At 44.5% G+C, this 10,650-nt stretch overlaps 1 long non-coding RNA gene across 1 annotated transcript in view; it reads right to left on the reverse strand.

The window, feature by feature from the left end:
• Positions 1–8,979, reverse strand: part of LOC146797382 (uncharacterized) — an 87,569-nt gene extending 78,590 nt beyond the window's left edge. The window contains exon 1 of the long non-coding RNA XR_014968986.1: positions 8,905–8,979. This is a non-coding gene — a long non-coding RNA (uncharacterized LOC146797382). The remainder of the gene's footprint in view (positions 1–8,904) is intronic.
• Positions 8,980–10,650: the final 1,671 nt, after the last annotated feature.

A 10,650-nucleotide genomic window follows, 5' to 3' on the forward strand; every position in this document is an offset into this window, starting at 1 on the left:
ACAGCAGAAATGCCTCGGAGAAAGGGAGCGTCCTTTTCGGATTTGGGGGCGTGTTTTGCTGTTGTCTCCTCCCTGAGACTTCTCGCAAAAAACACGCCCCCCGATCCGAAAAGGACGGCGCATAATCGGAGTGACTGGACCTCTTCTCCAGTGGCTGGCCAGCATTTAAGAGGCCAGCCAATGGAGAACAGGAGAGAAGAGGGGCGGGTGCAAGCCCCTCTTCTTAAAGTCATTAAATCTCGCGAGCGAGACTGCGCAAGCGCAGCCATCGCTAGCCGAGACCTAAAAATGATGCCGGCCCCAGGACATGGAATCTCCAGGGCTGAAATTGCCCTGGGGAGGTGGACTACAAGCGCCCCCCTTGAAAGAACGCCAGGCAGGGCTTTAAGTGGGATGAAAAGACTCGAGGGTCTCTAAAAGGGGCGTGGCCAATGTAATTACGGGCGTGGTTTAAAAACACGTAAACTAAAAATCTGTGTTTAGCATAGTGTGCCGCCCGACTTATATTTTGCTGTTTCTGTCATTGCATCTAGATATCTGATACAACAAGTAACAGCATACCTACAAGTCAGGACCATTGGCTATGTCAATGGTTGTTAGTTGCATGTGACACCACGACAATTTTGCTGCACCTGAATTTCAATGCTGCTCCTGAATTTCAAAAAGAGAAGGGAAATCCCGAGAGAAAATAACTCTTTAAAGGATTTCCCTTCCCCTACAACACTCACCTGGCACGACGTCATGCCGTAACATGAATGTGCCTGCTGTCACTGCAGTCTGGAAAAAACAGACCGCTTGAGCCAGGGCACAGAACAGAGCCCGATAGAGACCCGTTTTGAGGCCCCCTTTAAAAAACTGCCGGTGCTCAGACCCGGCCCACTTAAAGCACTGACGCCAGGCACCAGGGAATGGGGTTCCCAGGGCCGTATTCGGCCAAGAGATTGGGGGCATGCGCGCCCCTCAAAAGAACGCCAGGCCCTGGGGGATGGCTCTCCCCGCCAAAATCGGCTCAGGGGTGATCATGAGTGCCTCCCCCCTTCAAAAGAACACTGGGCACCAGGAGATGGAGTCCCCAGAGCCAAAGTTGGTTCGAGGAGGGGGACTGCATGCCCCCCTCCCCCTAAAAAGAACACTGGGCCCTGGGAGATGGAAATCCCGGGGCCGAATTCGGCCCAGGGTGGGGGCACGTGTTCCCCCATCCCTTTTTTAAAAAGAGTGACTCTGGGAGATGAGGTCCCGAGGCCTAAAAAGGCTCGGGGAGGGGGCCTCGTAGCCCTTCTCCACTTTATTTAAACAAGTGGCCCTGGAAAAAGAGGTCATTGGGCGAGTTCTGCTGCAACGCGATGGGAAAGTTTTAATGCACAACTTGTTGGGCATTGCTTAGGATAAGTGAGTGGCCAGAGTTTTTTTTTCCTGTTGTACCATTGTAGGGAAAAAAAAGAATTGAAGATTCTTTTTTAAAAAATGTTATGAAGTTCTATGTCTTTAAGCTTTCACATGAAAATGTAGGTATTTTGAATAAGAAAAAAGTTAACTACTGAGATACTTTAACTATGCATACACCACAAATAAAATCATTACTTGGTCTAAAAAATGCAGCAGGAAAAACATTTTGATGCTGTGATATACAAGGGAATGTAGGAAACTACGGGCCTGGTCTAGATCTGGGCAGACGGGTTACAGCATCACAACGGTGACTGATATTCCGTCTGCCAAAATATAAATCCCATTATATCCTATGGGATTAACATTTTGGTGTACAGGATATCAGTCACCACTGTGACAGAGTAATCTGTCTGCCAAAATCAAAATTAGGCCCTAAGCAAACAAAGCAAAGGTCAATAAGTGGGAATTTTTCGAAACTTCACTTAAGGAATTAAAAACTTTGCACATCTCTACCCATGGTGTTCAAATCATTCCCTTCACTGAATCTACCACCGTACCTTGACCAAATTCTAATTTATGAGTCCTGATACCCTCACTGTCCACCAAACATGCAACTGTAGCAATCTACATCACAACATTCACAAAGGAAGTGGGTCTATCCCCACAAAGACCATGCCCAAGTGAACCTTCGTGGAATATTATCCAATCCAACCAGGATCATTCAAAATCACCACTCATCTCAGCCACAACCCTCCAACATGCCCTACTCAACACGTAATTTGCCTTTTTTCATGACCGCCACATCTATGACACAATCACTAGCCACATCTAGGCGTACCTCCCCAGGGTTTCCAGACTACAGAACAATGATGTACATGAATTAATGGAAAAACTAGAACTGAGAAACCACATTGGAAGAAAATTAAACAATAGAAAACCAATTTTAAAGAAAGATTTTAAAGAAAAGATAATTTTTCTAAAAATAAAAATATACATTATTTACACATGGGTGGAGTTTAGGGGTAGTGAGTGGTTTTTGGGCTCAGGGATGGATGATCATTTGAGGTGATGAGGGGTTTCAAGGGTCAGGGTTGGGTGGAGTTCAGGGATGGTGCAGTTTTTAGGGGTGATGGATGGGTGGAGTTTAGGGCTAGTGAAGAATTAGTAATGGTTAGAACTTTGGGGTGGTTAAGGGTTTTAGGATTAAGGAATTGGTGTTTAGCAGAGGTGAGGGGTTTGTAGGCATCAGGGATGGGAGTTGTTTAGGAGTTGTGAGGTTTGTTTTAGGTTTCAGGGATGAGTAGAGTTTAGTAATGGTGAGGGGTTTTAAGGCTTCAGGAATCAGTGGGTTTTACGCATAGAAAGGGGTATCTAGGTTTCAATAACGGGTGGAGTTTAGGGGTAAGAGGGGTTTTAGGGTCAGAGGTAGCTGGAGTTTAGGGCTAGAAATGTCTTTTGGGGTTCAGGGATGGGTGGAGTTTAGGGGTCGAGAATGGGGGTGCTGTAGGTGCAGTGAGGAAGTTTTAGTGGCAGGAATGGATGGTGTTTTGGGGTAGTGAGGGGATCATGCAAGGATAGTGTTTAGGGGTGGTAAGGGGGCCAGTGAATTACAAGCAAAGTAATTGTTCGACAATGTAAATTCTAAATTAAGCTCCACTGAAGTGAAGCACTGCAATAAATAACTCTGTTTCTGAAAGTAAGACCTGCATTTATATGAAATGGTAAATGCCATTAATCCTGCAAATTTCCATTAAACAGTTTAGGTGAGATGGTTTTTCGGTAACGGTATTCCATAAAATGTTTGTTTTATGAAATCGCATACAACCCTCAACTCTGTAACTGTTTTATAGCACAATCATCCATCCTCAGAGAAGGTCTGTTGGTGATATACACATTAGTTAGCCAAGAGCTGCGGTTTTGCAATGGAATCTTACGAACATAGATCTATGATTTAAATTTCTTGCAACAATAAAGAGGCTTTGTTCTGCTTAGAAAAACATGGATAAAAGGTCACATAGGCTTACACCCTGGGAACTAAAACCTCAACTGCTCAACCTTTTGCATGTAACCTTTAGGGTTGAAAACAGAGAAGTGGACCAAAGTTTCTACATGGGGTATTGTCTTTCAAATTTCTAGCCAGAACTGAATCAAATGTTCCTATGCCATCAACTACAAGAGCAGCTTCATTATGAATATGGTGTAGTCTGTTGATTGTTTTACAAGCAGAATCAAACCTGGTTGTAAATGGCCATCACAAATAGATGACGAAGATAACGACCATCACCTGTAACAAAATGCTTTTAAAATGTCTTCATGTGACCCAAAGAGGAAAGAAACAGGCCTTTGTGACTTCCACCACTTGCTGGGACAGAGAGAGGACAAAGTTAATTGCCACGCCCAAATCTCTCTTACAGCTTAGACTGAAGAAGGGCATGGACCCAAAGACGGTGGTCAAAGACTACAATCCCACCCATTTAACAAACTAGCCAAAAGCATCTCTAATTTCGATGGACTGAGTTCAAAGTAGTTATCGCAAATCCACCACAGGAAGCTGCTGTATCCCCGATTCCTCCTCACCTCTGATGTTAAGAGGAAACTGGGTATCATCTCTACATATGTACAACACAATCGTCCTACCATGCAGAAAGTGAGCCAGCAAAATGGGCTAAAGAAAGCAGATTTGGTGCTGGCCACTACAAACACACCGCAGACAATTCCAACCCAATCTATTCTCAGTACAGAGTTCCTTGCACTTAACAAACCCTTCCCTCTCTCTGCATCCCGGGCAAATACCCTGCTCTGCCATCCAGCAAGCCATCATACTTTCCTTGTCTTCTTTCTTAGCTCCCTAGACACTACTGGCCCTTACATTAAACAATATCTAATTGGTAGGGAGCTTCATCTACGGGATCAAATTACAGGTTCAATTCCTACTCAACTCCAAATCAGCCCATAACCTCAGTTTTCTCTACAGCCCTGACATGCAAAACAAAGGCCACTGGCAGGACCTTTTACTTCACATTATAACAATGTGTCAGTGTAAGAGGCACCCCCGAACACCACCGCCAATCACGCTATCACCTCTGTACCTCCTTTATGGGTCCCTTACCGGTATAGTCGGGAGGAAGACAGCGAACACGGGGAGGTGCAGCCAACAGTAACGAAGGACTTTCCCCTCAAACAGCCCGGAAAATGCAACCCGGAAGCAGTCACTCCACGGAGGGGCGGACCGGAAACCCAAGTTGACCAATCCGGAGTAGGAGAGGAATCCAGGGATGGTACCATAAAAGAGGAAGAAGTCGTGACAGGGTCGTCGGCGCCAGGAAGACGGAGAGCGAGGGAGAGAAGCAGTGCTGGTGGACCAGAGGACATCGCAGAGGCGAGAACGGAAGAAGACGGAGACCCGGAGAATCCTGAGGAGTGGTCCGAAGACTGGTGGATCCCGAAGGACGTGCATGAGCCGCCGCAACTCAGGAGAGTTGCGACAGAAACCGGTATGCAACCTGGGCAGAGTGACAACAGAAGGGGAGGTGAAGAAAACAGGGTTTTGGCATAGTGACTCCCAAGAGCCCCCTCCTATCCCAATTGTGTGGCCACCACCATTCCTACCCATATCGGTTTGGGGACAATATAACAGGGAGAAGACCCAGTCAAATTGTTGGGAATACAGGCTGGGTGACTTTCCTTTCGTTATTTTCTTTGTTTCCTTTTTCACTCACTCCCTTGGCCAATCCCTCACGAGGTGTGGTAGAAGCTCTTTATACAGAGTAGAGCAAGAACACTGATCGCTGCTTTTTGCTTTCTTGTTTCGGTGGAGTAAACTTCGGGACCCGACCAGACAACCATGAAGTGAGGAAGACTCCTACAACTGGCAGACCCGCATGGCCCTTTTGGAAATTGGTCAAGATTGTGCTTTGGGTTTATTGCGCTGATGGGAGTGAAGAGCTGCATTCCTTTGTTTCCCGCCCTTGCTTTGGGATTGTCACATCTCTTCAATAAAATCTCACTATTACTTCCATACGGCCTCCTCGCTTCTGTTTCTGCCCATCCCTCCGACAGTCAGGAATCAGGCTCGAGGCATTGCTTACCACATAGTTCTTGACGAGTGTGTAGGAATGATACTCCAAACCTGCACCTGAGTTTCTTTCAGGGAAGGAAATGTTGGCAGTGATCACAGATTCTGCACTGTCTGGAATGAGGACGTTCACTGAAAATGCTCTACGCAGAAGTGCCCAACAATAAACTACAACCCCAACCGACCAAGAACTCTTGCATATTCGGGAAAGATGCTTGGATAGATGTAAACAGCTTGCCTCACTGCCTACAACATTTCTGCTGCTAGGGTATTGTGATACGATGATGCAGCAGCCACAGCCTTGCTAAAAGGACCTTGGGTTTCCTTGCCAAGACCCACTCGTTTTTCTACAAATAATTTTTGAAGGCCTATGGGAATTCAGAGAAGTATTCAGAAAGTTGTGTCATTGATGGAAACAAACTTTGAACTACTTTTTAACACATACACACTCTTCTAAGGCAGAGAAATTGTTACGCTTACACAGGGTTATCTGGTGATAGAACAGCAAGAATTCTTAGACTGTGATATGATGCTAATGTGGTTTAAAGAGTGTCATAATTTTGTTATGGTATGGTTTTAGTACTTATATTGCGCTTAACACCTCTGATAAAGTACTAAAGCACTTTGTTGACAGGTAGTAGGCTGCTCTATGGGATGCTTACAACATTGGCATTTGTTGAGCTTTTGGTACAATTTGTAATTGTGTTGTTTTGTGTTTCAATTTATATAGCACTTCTTACCCCTAATAAGGATGAAGGGGGGTCTGTAACAAAGTTCTCTGTTTAGGTGTCTTGGTTGGAAGCGTGCGTCTGTAGTATTGTTTACATGTAGTGTAGATGTGGACGAGGGTCAGAGTTGAGCAACTATCTTGCGTATAGTATGCGCCCATGCATGAACTTGAGATGAAAAATGACTGAGGGATAGCAAAATGATCATGCAGGCACTCATATGAAGCAGGCATGCAAGGATGTTACTTCCTTCTTGGAATAGTGGTACCAGTGTGTACTAGAAGGAGACAAAATGAGGAGTAACAGAATCCCAACTCGTAGCAACAGTTCGAACCCTCCATGTAACACTTTATGGATTGAAAGAGAGGACGGGCAGAAGCCGAATCCCGGGCGGTAGTGCTAAGCTACAAGATAATACTAAATGAATTTAATGTAGCAGCAACGGATGATGAACCCCGTATATCAGTTTTAATCCACCAGGTTATATTTATGAACGCCAATGCAGGAGCGATGGACTCCCAACCCCTAGCAGCAGTACTAATGTAAACTAAAGGAAAAGGAGCATCTTGTCCCGATTGGGGAGGTGCATTGGAAGAAACTGGAAGTGAGAGTCGGGCCAGACAATCAGGGTTGTGTAAATGGGAAAAGAATGTCTTAAACTGTTGAACAAAAGGTCCTGAGAGGTCGAGATGGACCTCTGGACATAAGTCTACATACCCTGATATACAGCTGGCTTATCTTTCCCAAAGATAAAGTCTTCAACCCCTCTAGAGTGAGGTCTACAGGTGTCACAAAATGGGGACCCTGAGGTAGGGTCATTTTTAAGGGATTAATTCAACAGCATCAATTCAAGTCCCAATCACCAAATTTCCCCTTATTTTATCAGGGGAACTTGCTACAGCCAACCCATGGGTGTAATAGGGAGGGAAAGCGCCCTTCTGAGTGTGACACACGGCAGGCAGGTCAGGAAGCTTCCGTGGGTATTGAGAACCATCTTCAATAAATATTTTAGCCCCTGCTCTCTACTGAAAGAGGGCATCCTAACAGGTGGCCGTGTTGTGAACACTGGTTGAAAATGGTGCCAACATGAAGCTGAATTAATGGGCGATAGGATTGGGTGAAGCGGATTCGCAAAGTGCTAATGGAAAGGGCTGATGGGGAAAACAAGTCCCGGAGCTGAGCCTGTAATGGGACATGGAAGCAGGAGGTATCTGCAGTGCCAACCACTGTCTATGTGCTGCCAAACCTCAACCAATGAATAGGGTACAATTGAAATGTTTTCCATTCAGTAAAGTGATCAGAAAAAGGTACTCAACATGACTGCTCTGAGCAGCAAGAAAGAGGCGGTCTTTTAGATGGTAGTAATGTCGCATAGCTACGTGGACTCTCATTGGTGAATAGGGTTATACACTTGGGAATTGTCATTTTTACTCAAGCACCATGGATCTTGTAGTTCTTTGAGGTTTGGAGTTGTATTGTATTGTTGAAACCTTAACATGGCTGCTGTTAAAATAAAACAAGGAAGTGAACACATAAGTATAATCGATGGATTTAGGCCCAGATTTCTGTACTGGGGTGAATGTATGACATTGTTCTGCATTCTGTCCATCAATTGTTGTTTTTGCATTTGTCACCCCGAGTGGGACGTGAGTCCCGTGCTCTCCATGCCACTGGAATCAAGCTATCCTGGCTGAAGAGGGGTTAAACCCCGAAACCGGTCCTAGGATGCTTGTTTCCAGTGCAGGGAGGACCTGGCTTGGCAGTTCGGGCTGGACTGTTCCCATTAGGCACAGGGTCAAGACCGATTTGCATATGGCTGGGTTCAAACTGGAATGGCACGGTGAGCAAAAAAACGATGGATTTAGGCCCAAATCTCTGTACTGGGGTAAATGTATGACATTGTTCTGCATTCTGTCCATCAATTGTTATTTTTGCATTAACCTCCTGGGCAGCCCTGGGCGGAAGGGGTTAAGTAGAGAGGGCCTATGAAGAGTTGAGGGGTTGAAACTGGCATCTTATTAAGAAGGGATGAGTAGAGGGTGGCAGAGTTGTGTGATGTACACAGGACCTGAGCTCCTGAGGTGTCCCAAATTTGTGGAAATGGCTTTAGTGCAATTAAGGATAATTTCAGAGAAATGTAGTCTAATTTATGTGAAATTAAAATCCATTATTTAGAGCTATATTTAGCTTGAAATGCATCTTAAAATCCATTTATGACGCATTGACACATTTCGCAGTAGAAAAAAGCGTGAAAAGAACTACTGCCGCTCGCATTCTGATTGTTGACATTGTTCCAGTGTTATAATTTTGCCACCAACGTCAGCATAATTACATGGCAATTTGTAATTTATGTATTTCAGACAAATACCATAATACGAAATTTACAAAATTAAATACACATAATTTAAAATTTGCCTAGGCCTATGCCTCCTGATAGGCCAGGATAGACCAGGAAATACAGTCAGCGTGGCCGGAAATGAAACAACTGACACATTCCAAATGCATCTCTTAAGAGAAATGCCCTCGCACTCGTTTTTAAATAAATAATAGAGTCTGGTCACTGTTACAACTGTTTTGGTCCCTCGCAAATTCTGGTAAAATAGAGAGAAATTGCAGAGCACAAAACAAGAAAAAAAGAGCACAAATAAATGTATTTTCGAGTATAAAAACAAAAGTAGTATTAAATAGAATGTAGCGTAAAAACTAAAGACTGACCTGCGGAGCCCTACGCTTTAAAATGACGTAGGATCAACGTGCAAGCAGCAACAATCGGCCCGAAGACAGGCGGAAACTGGAACTGGGCCGAGGTCGGGGGGGGGTCAGCGGTCCGTAACCCGGAAATAATACAATCTCAGCCCCTCGAGGGCAAACCGGCGGGTCAGGCAGAAGAGGGAGGCGGCGGTTAATGAAGACACCGAAAGGAAAGGGGAGCAGAAGTGCCAGCTTAAAGGAACGAGCCTTTCAGTTCTGCCACCTGGCCAGTTTTCTACCGGCATCACCGGTATTTTAATGTCCTGGTCGGTCCGAAAATAGGCAAAATAACCTAAAGTCGGTATTTATAGCACGTATTTGTACATAGTTCAAACAGAAAATATAACTAGAAAGCAGTTTAAAATGTGTTCCAGCGCTGCATTAAGATCCTTGTCTGATAATCAAAGTAAACAAAGGCTGAAAAGTCATGTTAGCAATTAATAAATTCGATTTTCTTTAATGTCCTGTTAAGTATAATGTCCAGCCCTTTGCAGACTCTTAAAACAACACCCAATGCTCCCTATGTTCTTCTTAGAAAGGTGGCAGCATCCTTATCTGTAGCTAGGGTCCTTTAATTTCTCTGACAAGTAAGAACAAGACGATTTTAAAATTTAGTAAAGGATTAACTAACTTTTTATTCTACTCTCACCACCAATACTGGCCTTCTATTGTATTGGAATTGTATTTATATAGCGCTTACTACCCCTGAAGAGGTGTTGAAATGCCACAGTCAGCCTCTCATTTCTCTGGATAATAGCCTTTGAAATTAGATGTTTTGTAAATCATATCGGCCTGGCGCAATCTGACGGCGTACTTGAACAGTCTAATGAAATGTAATTTACAACAAGGAAATACCTTTACTTTCCCTGAAGACATTTTTCTTCCCTGAACCCTGAGAGGGAAAAGACAATCGCAGGATGTGCTCTGGAATCTGCAGGATGTGCCGCAAACGCTTTGCGTTCACCACCCCACACCCCTGGCTGGTTCAGCACTTGTATTGCACCTTTTAATGTCTATGCCATATAAATTACTCGTCACATGTCTTTTCTGTTATAAAACATTAATGTATCTACTTCAGTCATCAAAAAATCCTGAAACGAAATGCTTGCCACCTGGCCAGAATATATGTTTCTTAGCTGCCATAGAGGGAGTGGAGAGAGATTTATATTGTATAGTACAACACACAAGTAAGAACTCTTAAGCTGCAGCCCGGTACTTTTTTCCTTCAACCACAGCCAACGGGGCCAGAGGCAGGCAGCTAGAACAATGTAGATCAGGTGTCTACAACCAGTGGATCTGAGCTAGCAGTAGCTCCCAGACACCTTTGAAGTAGCTCCCAGCCTTGAGTTCATTTTTACTTAAGCAAAGTGTTGCATTCTTCTTTTAATGTTAAAGGAAGGCTGTGTTTACTTTACATTATTATCATCAGACGGCAGATACCAGAGGCTGATAAGGAACAGTGCTCAGTCAGATTATGGGCCAGGCTGGGGCACAGAGGTGAAGCGCTGGAGTGCTTAACTCTTAAATAAAAGTCCTTGTCCACTAATGAGGGGGCCTATTCTGAAATCCTTCCAGGAGCTGCAGATTGACTTTCATATGCCGCGTACCCAATTCTTTAAATACCTGCAGTTCCGACATGCCCTTTCTCCCAGCCTGGTGGGTTTGGAGGAGTTGGACGATTTTAGTCCACTTGAGGCGAAGGTGTTCATG

Source organism: Triturus cristatus, chromosome 9 (assembly GCF_964204655.1).
Source record: "Triturus cristatus chromosome 9, aTriCri1.1, whole genome shotgun sequence".
Taxonomy (NCBI): domain Eukaryota; kingdom Metazoa; phylum Chordata; class Amphibia; order Caudata; family Salamandridae; genus Triturus; species Triturus cristatus.